The sequence below is a fragment of the Dendropsophus ebraccatus genome, chromosome 4 (assembly GCF_027789765.1).
Source record: "Dendropsophus ebraccatus isolate aDenEbr1 chromosome 4, aDenEbr1.pat, whole genome shotgun sequence".
NCBI classification, from domain to species: Eukaryota; Metazoa; Chordata; class Amphibia; order Anura; family Hylidae; genus Dendropsophus; species Dendropsophus ebraccatus.
The window spans coordinates 21164958-21177653 of record NC_091457.1 but is presented as its reverse complement, the minus strand read 5'-3'; positions in this window follow the sequence as shown (position 1 = coordinate 21177653).

Here is a 12696-nt window from a genome sequence, read left to right as displayed (position 1 = left end):
TACACTACATCTCCACACTACATATACAGGACATACACTATACATTACATCTCTACACTACATATACAGTAGATACACTATACATTACATCCCTACATTACATATACAGTACATACACTATACATTACATCCCGACATTACATATACAGTACATACACTATACATTACATCTCTACACTACATATACAGTACATACACTATACATTACATCCCTACATTACATATACAGTACATACATTATATATTAGATCTCCACACTATATCCATGACATACTATATAATGCACAAGTTCATTACTTAAACAGTATACACATTATAAATTATATCTCCAAACTATATATACAGGACATAAACTATACGTTACATTTATACATTACATCCATAGGACATACACTGTGGGGTGGGAGAAAAAACATGCACTTACCTTCCCGGCTCTACATATAGAGTACATATACTATACATTACATCTCTACAATACATATACAGTGTGTACACAATATCTACATCCATATACTACATACTGTATACAGGACATACATTATACATTACTTCTTCACTTTACATATACAGGACATACACTATACATTACATCTCTACAATACATATACAGTACATACACTATACATTACATCTCTACACTACATATACAGGACATACACTATACATTACATCTCTACAATACATATACAGTGTGTACACAATATCTACATCCATATACTACACATACAGGACATACATTATACATTACTTCTTCACTTTACATATACAGTACATACAATAAACATTAGATCTTTATATTACAATATAAACATAAAATATAAAAAATATATAAAAAATATTATAATATAAATATAAAATAAAAAATAATACAAATAAATATAATTATTATTATTTATTATTACATATACAGTACATACACTATACATTACATCTCTACACTACATATACAGTACATACACTATACATTACATCTCCACACTACATATACAGGACATACACTATACATTACATCTCTACACTACATATACAGGGCATATACTATACATTACATCTTTACATTATATATACAGTACACACATTATACATTACAGCTCTACACTACATATATAGTATATACATTATACATTACAGCTCTACATTACATATACAGGACATAAATTATAAATGCAATTGTTACAATACATATACAGCACATACACTATACATTACATCTTTACATTATATATACAGTACATACATTATAGATTAAATCTCCACACTACATGTATAGTTCATACACTATATATTACATCTTCACACTATATACAGGACATATACTACATAATGCATCTCTACATTACTTAAACACTACACACATTATTGACAACATCTCCAAACTATATATACAGGACATAAACCATCCATTACATTTATACATTACATGTGACATTCCAGGCCCACTCAGCCAGTCAGCGGCAGGACACCTGTAGCTGTTCCCCCTGCTGGTCCATCCTGGATATTGCTATCTGTGACTGTTCCTCATGCTGATCCATCTGGATGCTACTCCTGAATGCCGCAGTTCCTCATGCTGATCCATCTGGATGCTACTCCTGAATGCCGCAGTTCCTCATGCTGATCCATCCTGGATGCTGCTTCTGGCTTTGGAGCTGCTTCCTCTCCTGGTCCTCTCTGGCTGCTGCTTTTGTGAAGAATGACCACAAGCAGCTGTGTGCAGCTATTTATACCCAGTGAGCTGCGCTCTGATTGGTGGAAATTCCAAGCCATAACATTGCATACATTATGGGCAGGGCTGCTTTCTGATTGGTGGAAATTAGCTGATGACCTCACAATATGTATGACCTAATAGGAGTGCTGCTCTCTGATTGGTGGAAAATCCAAGCCATAACATCGCATATATTATAGGCATTGCTGTTTTCTGATTGGTGGAAATTCCTTAATGACCTCACAATATGCATGATCTCATGGCAGTGCTGATCTCTAGTGATGACATCACAGACATTATGGGAAGTGCTGCTTTCTGAATGTGTCCATAGACATTTATGTGGAAAAGAGATGGAATATGTCACAATGTGATAGTAAGACATGTCATGTTATGTATGGCGGCCAGCGGGTGGCAGTATAACCCACACACACACCTGCTCCATGTTACTGATGCTGCCCCTACATCCAGGCTGCTGGAGGTATGACAGGTGCAGCCAGCAGGTGGCAGTATAACCCACACACACACCTGCTCCATGTTACTGATGCTGCCCCTACATCCAGGCTGCTGGAGGTATGACAGGTGCAGCCAGCAGGTGGCAGTATAACCCACACACACACCTGCTCCATGTTACTGATGCGGCCTCCATCTTCCTGGGTTAGGAGTGGAGCCTGTAAGAGGTTGCTGTATGTTGCTCCTTGTTCTGTGTTATGGGGGCCCTTCTACTACTACTGGGGGTCCTGTCACTCTGTACGGGGTCCTATAGGAGACAAGCTATAGAGAAGCAATGGCTGTCATTATAGGGGAGGGGGTCAGGGTCACTGCTATGAGGGAGGTCTATGGCGGTCACTGTTATTGGGAAGTGCTCTATACTATAGCTGCCATTATTATGGGGGTCTATGGCGGCCACTGGTATGAGAGGGTTTATGTCTGTCACTCTTATGGGGGCATTTACAGCTGACACTACTGTAGGGGTCTATGGTGGTCCCTGTTATGGAGATGTCTATTGCAGTTTGCTGTATCATATATCCTGTGTGAGTTGCCCCCATAGAGCAGCACTGGCACATACTGTTCTCCCTGTGGCCATTAGCCCCCTCCATGCTGTACACTGCAGCACATCTCATTGTCCTGCCATTATTAGTGAGTTATGGGCTCCGCTCCATCCCTGGACCATGTGACCTGCGCTCAGTACAGCTATATCATACAGCGGATTATGTGTAGAGCAGAGGTCGGGGTGGTCGGTTGCCAAGGAAACTTTATAGCATCCAGCAAGTTCAGGGTACAAGTCCTATGGATTAGATCAGTCATGTCAAACTCTGGCTCATGGTGCCATTATTTGTGGCCCACCAGGCAATTCAGAGTTTTAATTACATCTGGCCCGCGATGGCTACTATATAAGAGACTATGGGGGAGGGCTGGGTACTATATAAGAGACTACGGGGGAGGGCTGGCTACTATATAAGACACTATGGGGGAGGGCTGGCTACTATACAAAAAAGACTATGGGAGAGGGTTGGCTACTATATGAGACTATTTGGGAGGGCTGGCTACTATATGAGACTATTGGGGAGGGCTGGCTACTATATGAGACTATTGGGGAGGGCTGGCTACTATACAAAAAAGACTATGGGAGAGGGCTGGCTACTACATGAGACTATTTGGGAGGGCTAGCTCCTATATAAGAGACTGTGGGGGAGGGCTGGCTACTATATAAGAGACTAGGGGGGAGGGCTGGCTACTATATAAGAGACTAGGGGGAGGGCTGGCTACTATATGAGACTATGGGGAGGGCTGGCTACTATATAAGAGACTGTGGGGGAGGGCTGGCTACTATATGAGACTATTTGGGAGGGCTGGCTACTATATAAGAGACTGTGGGGGAGAGCTGGCTACTATATGAGACTATTGGGGAGGGCTGGCTAATACATGAGACTATTGGGGAGGGCTGGCTACTACATGAGACTATTGGGGAGGGCTGGCTACTATATGAGACTATTGGGGAGGGCTGGCTACTATATAAGAGACTGTGGGGGAGGGCTGGCTACTATATAAGAGACTAGGGGGGAGGGCTGGCTACTATATAAGAGACTAGGGGGGAGGGCTGGCTACTATATAAGAGACTAGGGGGGAGGGCTGGCTACTATATAAGAGACTGTGGGGAGGGCTGGCTACTACATGAGACTATTGGGGAGGGCTGGCTACTATATGAGACTATTTGGGAGGGCTGGCTACTATATAAGAGACTGTGGGGAGGGCTGGCTACTACATGAGACTATTGGGGAGGGCTGGCTACTATATGAGACTATTGGGGAGGGCTGGCTACTATATGAGACTATTGGGGAGGTCTGGCTACTATATGAGACTATTGGGGAGGGCTGGCTACTATATGAGACTATTGGGGAGGTCTGGCTACTATATGAGACTATTGGGGAGGGCTGGCTACTATATAAGAGACTGGAGGAGGGCTGGCTACTATATGAGACTATTGGGAAGGGCTGGCTACTATATAAGAGACTGTGGGGGAGGGCTGGCTACTATATGAGACTATTGGGGAGGGCTGGCTACTATATAAGAGACTGTGGGGGAGGGCTGGCTACTATATAAGAGACTGGAGGAGGGCTGGCTACTATATGGGACTATTGGGGAGGGCTGGCTACTATATGAGACTATTGGGGAGGGCTGGCTACTATATGAGACTATTGGGGAGGGCTGGCTACTATATGAGACTATTGGGAAGGGCTGGCTACTATATAAGAGACTGTGGAGGAGGGCTGGCTACTATATAAGAGACTATGGAGGAGGGCTGGCTACTATATGGGACTATTGGGGAGGGCTGGCTACTATATGAGACTATGGAGGAGGGCTGGCTACTATATGGGAAACTTGGGGGGCTGGCTACTATGTGGGGCAATATTTTTTGGGGGGCTAATATATGGGTTGGGGTGTAATCATATCATAGCAATTTATCATGTCATTTATCATAGTGCACGGGGCTGGGAGACGCACACCACTGACAGTGCCAAGAACAACGCACGCTGCTCTGACAGTGCCAGCACCGCAGCATTCGTGCTTCAATAATTATCTAGGTTGGCCCGCGACTTTGTCCAATTTTTTTAATTTTGGCGCACTGTGTATTTGAGTTTGACACCACTGGATTAGATATAGTGGGGGTCATGTTGTTGGATCTGTAGTAGATAAATCCCGACACTCGGCCTATAGCCTTCATCAGCGCCTAAACGCGTCCTCTCACATGTACCTGCTTGAATCACTTTAATAAAAGAATCATTACCTTATTGTGAGTGCCGGGATTTATCTTCTACAGTGCGTGGGTTTTCCTCCTACCACGAGCACCACTCACTGGACAGAGTGCCGTCTTCTACCTAACTATGTTATTAGATCTGTGTCTCCTGCTGATCTGAGGAAGGGGTTGGGGTTCTGCTTTACAGAACTCCTATAGTATTTCTGGGCGCAGGTCACATGGTCCAGGGAAGGGCCCGGAGCGGAGCTGATAACTCTCTAATAAAGGAGTCAGTAGGTGGGTGAGATGTGCTGCAGTGTACAGCATGGAGGAGGCTGATGGCCGCAGGAGAAAACATTATGTCACTGGGCTTCTTATTGCTTCATGACATCAGTGTTACTCCTGAATAGCCTTACCTAGAGGCTGCAGGATATATATATATATACACATAGGGGATCATATAGGAGCTGTGCAGGATATATATATATATATATATATATATATATACATAGGGGATCATATAGGAGCTGTGCCGGATATATATATATATATATATATATATACACATTGGGGATCATATAGGAGCTGTGCAGGATATATATATACACATAGGGGATCATATAGGAGCTGTGCATGATATATATATATATTCATAGGGGATCCTATAGGAGCTGTGCAGGATATATATATATATATATATATATATATATATATATATATACATAGGGGATCCTATAGGAGCTGTGCAGGATATATATATATATATATATATATATATATATATATATATATATATATATATACATAGGGGAGCATATAGGAGCTGTACAGGATATATATATATATATATATATATATATATATATATATATATATATATACATAGGGGATCCTATAGGAGCATCAATATGTCAAGCATATTCTGTGCGGAGCTGCAATCCCCCCCAATGAATAAATAAACACATGAACGTCCCCGGTTCGTTTAATAAAGGACAATAAAATAACAGAGCAAATGGCAAATAAATATTTAATAAATTAATTTAAAGAAAACATCAAATCCCATGAGCCATTGCCAGAGCTGGGAGACTAGCCGCCACTATTATACGCTGCCACATGGAGGACGTCATCATAATAATGGCGGCCGGGCTCTTCTTGTAGTGACAGGGCACCGACTGACCACAGACCCTCCGCACCCCCACTTATAGTAACTGCTGCTTTTCCCGCTGGCTGACAGCCGCCATTCAGGGGAGACAGCTGCCATATACTGCCCAGAGACAGAAACTTCCAGAACAGCCAAACCATCTGTAGGGAGAAAACGGGGGAGAATATCCGAGGACTAAACCAACCGCCCTAAAAGCCTTAACTAACACTGAGCTAGAAGAGGGGATACAAATCTGTCTGTCCCCCTTACTATGAAAAGGGGGGCTCTGCCATATACAGGTACATATAGTAGTAGTCTTTCCTGCTTCGGGTGGTTTTTCTAGCAGATTTTCAGGTGTTTTCTTCCTTTAGTATAAATAAATATAGACATTATTTTATCTGCGTTTTATCCCATGTTTTTTCTTCCATTACAAGTCATGTTGCAGAATCTGAGTAACTGTCGTGAATCTTTTTTTTTTTGCAGAAATCAATAGTCCAAGTGATTTTAAGAAACTTTGCAATTGGGTTTATTAGCCGAAAAATGAATTTTTATCATGAAAAAGCAGTTTGAAGCTCTCCCCCTGTCTTCATTGTTCTTCTATGGAGAGAGGGAAATGAGACACCAAAACAGGGCAAGAAAGAGTTAATTAAAAGCTACATCACAGGGCTCTCTCCTTTGCAGTCACTACTGACCTCTCTGACGTCTGAATAGCTCCCCTGCTGTGTAATCCTTTGTTCTCTGCTCTCTGCTGCCACATTTCTCCTCCATCTCTCCTCCCCTCTCCATAGCACAGACAGGATGTGTGTGATTGAGATGTCCTGATTCTGAGCAGTGGATGAAAGAAAGGAGAGGAGGGGGAGACCTGGGAAAAGGCTCTTAAAATGCAGATAATGGCATATTTGCCTAATAAACCCAAATACAAAGTTTCTTATAATCGCCTGGACTATTGATTTCTGCAAAAAAAAAAAAAAAATCTGAATTGGGGGAGGGGGGGGGGGGGGGCACAGGGAAGACGCCATTATGCCCCCCATCCTATACAAGTCTATCGGAAGATAAAAACTCTAATGCTTAGTATTTATGGTTGCCTGGATACCAGTAATGCCTAGTACCTGTTGTTACATGGATACTAATAAAGCTTAGTATTAGTGGTTGCCTGGATACGATTAATGCCTAATACTTGTGGTTGCCAGGATACCAGTAACACCTGGATACCAGTAATGCCTAGTACCTGTGGTTGCCTAGATACCAGTAATACCTAGTACCTGTGGTTGCCTGGATACCAATAAATTAGACAACAATAGCTTCACAAGCAATTGATAATGAAAGATATGCTATATCCCTATTGTGCCACTAGGTGTCAGTGTCTATTACTTATATACAGAAACCCCCCAGCAATACATTATACACCAACAAACCATGGGCAGAATTTCCAGGACATTTGTGCTATTTATTCAGGATGAGATAAAACATAAGATACAATATAATAACTACAAAATGTTACAGAAATGACCATATAAAATGTGAGTAGTGACCATGAAATATGTCCAAGTGTCATATAAGCTTTTAGTACAGGGTAATATACTCTCTCTTATATCTACCTGTATCCGGCCCAGATCTGCAGTAACTTCCCCACAGACGTCCTGTTCTCCTGCCCTCACCCATTATCACATGGTGGCGCACACACACGCTGGATGTCCCGACGCGCGTTTCACACATCCACATCCATCCTCTCCCTTTTATAGTCTCTATCTGACTCCATTGCATCCTTTTCTTTAGGATCTTCGGCACACAGTAACGGTAGTCAAAGGGACGTCACATCTGTGCCGGCCGCTCGACCCAGGCGCGCATGTCCGAGAAGCCATGACATCACGGACCTACACAGCAGGGATACTGAGGCCACACGGAGGGGACGTGCTCATTGACCGCCAGCTGTGCGTGCTCCTCCGGTCACCATCCTGTCTGATACATGGGACGTCAATAGCCGCACTGTAGCTGGACAAAGCACACCACCAATAGTCCTTCCATTTCCTTACAGGTGTGATAGATCACCTATATCCCCATCTACTCTCCAGATAGAAAGTGCCAGAGCAATATGTAATATATGATAGAAAAGTGTAATAAACCTATATAGATGACAGCTATAACAATAACTATTATTAGTCTAATATACAGTCACAGAAATTATCTATATTATATTATCTACATTATAGTATGTTATATGTCATAAGAAAAATATATAACCACCTGAGGTATAGCACGTTACCTCTGGCAGCTATATAGTTTAGATGACACTATGCACTTTATTGATTGTCCAGTAGGAACAATGTGATATTGAGGGTTACTGTGGTTACTGCCATTGTTATTTAGGCGCATGCACTTTACTATTCTTTAGTGATTGTTACAATCCCTGAGAATACTTTATAGAATATTGTAACTATTCATATGTAAATGACCTTGTACTAACACTTGCTCACATAGTAACCCCAAACCATCATTGCTTTTATGGGGTGTTTTTATATTTTTATATGGATAATCATGAATAAAGATTATATTAATATACCTTGGTATCATGTGTCTATTTTTGGGTGGAAAAGTAGGTGTTGTGTAATAGAATCCTAGCAGGATATGAAGCCGCCGCCGCTGTGAGTCCAGATGAACGGTGACACAGCCGCCGCCGCTGTAACAATGTAGCTATTTGTCCAGATCTCATCATACACAGATCCAGCCCCAGGAATTCAGCTCTTTTGTCTCCATCTGGAGGAGTGTGACTGCTCCTCTCACTAGGGGGATAGGTGAGACACAGGAACTGTTCTAGATGCAGCAAACCCCTTTACTATTCACTTACTGTGTCTCTCCTATCCCCCTAGTGAGAGGAGCAGTCACACTCCTCCAGATGGAGACAAAGGAGCTGAATTCCCTGGGCTGGATGTGTGTATGATGAGATCTGGACAAATAGCTACATTGTTACAGCGGCGGCGGCTGTGTCACCGTTCATCTTTACAGTGTCCATATAGGACATAGTCAAAAGTAAAAGTCAAGAATCATTTTTACATACGTCTGACACCTGACCCCTGATTAATACAAAGTCAAAGTCAAGAATCATTTTTACACAAGTGTGACAAGTAACTTCTGATACCTGACTCCTGACTACTGACCATTGACTTCTGACTACCTCTACCTGACGTCTCACTACTGAACATTGACAACTGACTATTGACCATTGACAACTGACTTTTGACTACCTCTACCTGATGTCTCACTACTGAACATTGACAACTGACTATTGACCATTGACAACTGACTTTTGACTATGTATACCTGACTACTGATAAAATAATGTATGCTATATTATCTATGAAATGTCAGTAGTCAAAGCGTAACTGTCATTTTTTTTTTGCAGAAATCAGTAGTATAAGCGATTTTAAGAAACTGTATAATAGATTGTACAAGGCAAAAAGCCTCTTTCTGTAATCAAAAAGCATTTTCCCAGCCTCCGCCCCCTCCCCCCCCCCCCCCCCCCCCGACTTCTTATCTGTTCATTATCAGGCAAATCCGTCTTCATTACAGAGAAGCCAGTGAAGATGGGTTCTGCTGTGTCCATTATATCCTATAGAGGGAGGAGAGGCCGAGGGAGATGAGTGAGTGGGAAGAGGAGACATGAAGGTCAGCTGTTTGTAGACTGTCTGGGCACCTAAACCGCTGGATTCAGGGGTGAGAAAGGTCAGTGCTTATCTAGGAACTTGCTGAGAGAAGATTGCAGAGTGTTGTTCTGTGCGGGACTGCTCCGTGCTTACTCACTCCTCTCAGCCCCTCCCCTCTCCATAGAGCATAATGGACACACAAATCCTGCTTCTTCTGAAGTGAGGGGGGAGCTAGGAAAACAGCTTTTTCAGTACAGAAGGAAACTCTTTTGGTAAATAAAACCTATTACAGAGTTTCTTAAAATCGCTTGTACTACAGATATTTATTGTCCCTATTCATATAAAAAAAACAAAAATAAATAAAGCAGGGGTGCTCGCATGTGCGATTAGATCCTTTAAAAACTTATTAAGAATCAAAACAGCTCCGTATTGATCACCTGGATCAGTCGTGTTGTTTGACACAACTTAAAATACAGCGTGAAAGTAGATGGGGAGCTGCCGCCACCATTTGGAACGCCCTCCTGGGTCCGGTAAGTAGATCAAGAGGATGGAAGTAGACAAATGGATGGCTTCCAAAGGTGCTCATACCCTTCAGGATTCAAGAAAAGCTGAGTCCAATAGAAAGTTGGCAGCAACTCTTTTATTGGTAATGAAGAGGGCACCAATAACCTAGAAACATGTTGTCCATTTAACCAATAAAAGAGTTGCTGTGCACTTTCTGTTGGACGCAGCTTCTCTTGGATCCTGAAGGGTATAGGCGCCTTTGGAAGCCATCCATTTGTATACTTCTCTCCTGTTGAAGTCCCTATCACATGATGTGTAATATCTCTAAAATGTCAGCAGTTATGTATTACAAGTCCCTATTCAGTTTGAGTTTCACTTTCACTTTCAGTATTCAGGTAACAAAATGAAGTGATATCTGATCTCTGACTTGTCAGAAGTTTTGAAACATTGTATTTGTCTCAGTTTTGCAAATAGCCGACCTATTGCTGACCTGGAACAGAAGCACTAAAATTGCTGACTGAATGTGTGGAGCCCTGAAGCTTCTCTGCATGAAGAATAAGTGTCTGGGCAGGGACGTTATTTATGTCGTGAGAGACGGGAGCGCATGGGGCGCTGGTTGATTGCATACTAGAGCTCAGTGCATACTGATACCACTGCTCTGTCTGCAGCTGCCGGGATCACGCTGCCAGGGATGGGATGTGTGGGGCTGGAGGTGGAAAATGTCACAACCGGCACCCTGTGCTGCTGCCTAGCAATTAAAGTGAAACTCCAACAAAATAGGGACTTGTAATACTTTACTGCTGACATTTCAGAGATAAGATGTCTCAAGTCAGTAGTCAAACGTCAGTTGTTGGGAGTCAAAAGTCAGTTGTCAATAGTCAGTTGTCAGAAGTTAGTTATCAATGCTGAGGTATAAGAGTCAGGTGTCACACTTGTGTAGAAATGATTCTTGACTCGTACTTCTGACTATGTCCTAATATGGACACTACTGGAGGATAGGACATAATGGAACAGCAGAATAGTGAGTGCAGCTCTGGAGGATAAGACAATGTAATGGCTGGAGTAGTGGATCCGCTGAATAACCGCTAGCGATGTCAAAGCTGCACCAGGGAGCAAAGTCTAAAGCGCCTCTGGTTTTCACCAGAGCCCGCCGCGAAGTGGATTGGACTTGCTGCAGCAGGCGACCCCAATCACTACACACAGGCAGGATCACAGCAGGACTCACGGCTGGAACCAGGGCAGTAGTTTCAGACAGCAGGAACCACTGGCAGCAGAGACGTGCAGGAACCACGGGCAGGAATCACGGCAGAGCTGGGGCCATACTCTAAGGATAGCTAAGCAGAGGCACCAACAGGGAGGTCAGGGCAGGGTCAGATATTTATAGGGGCTGTGCTAGGAGCAAAGACAAGTTAAGAGTGTACTGCCCCTTTAAATTTAACTGAGCTGGCGGGCATGCGCCCTAGTGGGTGGAATACCATGAGTAAGGACCTGCGAGCCTGAAACATGTTGGTCTGAAGGTTTTGGAGTGTGTTTTTATACAAAGACGTGAGGATTGGAGTACACAGAGTTGTTTAATATCTTTTCCATGCGTGTTCCAGTTGGGCTGTTCCTGCCAGACAGCGATCCGAGCACAGGTGCATGGTTCCCGGCAGTAGTGATCAGCCATTGACTTTCCTCACCACTTGGTCAGCTCTTAGGTAGAATACCCCTTTAACTTCGCTTTATAGGAAACATGAACTTTTTCCTCCCACTTCGACAGTCCAAAGAAAAGTATATAAGGGGGAAAATACGGTGTGTGTGTGTGTGTATATATATATATATATATCTAATGGTAGACCCTCAATAAGCTTTTCTTTAATGATTTATTTAATAACTTTTAGGCCATGTTCCCGCTACGTGAGAGACTGGCCGTTCCGTGACCCGGCCGGGTCACGGAACGGCCGGTCTCTGCAAAGATCATTTCGGCCGGTACTTAAGTACGGGCCGGATCATCTTTCCGGCCGCAGTGTTCTGATTCGGGCGTATCAGCGCGTGCTCGCATCAGAACTCTCCTAGCACACAATGAAGCAAGCGGCCGGAGCTTACTATACTGTACTGTAGTATTCGCAAATAAAAAACTATACTTTTTTAAAATGATATTACAAAGAAATATGTATTGAATATAAATCTGTAATCTGTGGAGAACCCCTTTCGAGATAATTAAAATGCAAACTATACGCAGAGGAAAATCCTTCCCTCAGCTGCTTCTATTAATCTCTTAAAGGGAACCACGATTGTGCTGATATGTTTCCCAGCTGCAGAGTATAGACTACTGTGCTGCTCCCCGAGGCCACCAGCCATGTCTGCAGCTGTAGCTTTACAAAGGGGAAAAAGTGGTTTTATTCCGGTGTGCGAGGCCAAGAGGGGGGGGGGGGGGGGGGGGTCATCTGGGAGCTGCCTGTAACTAGTCGCTGCTCTCTGCCTGTCAATCATC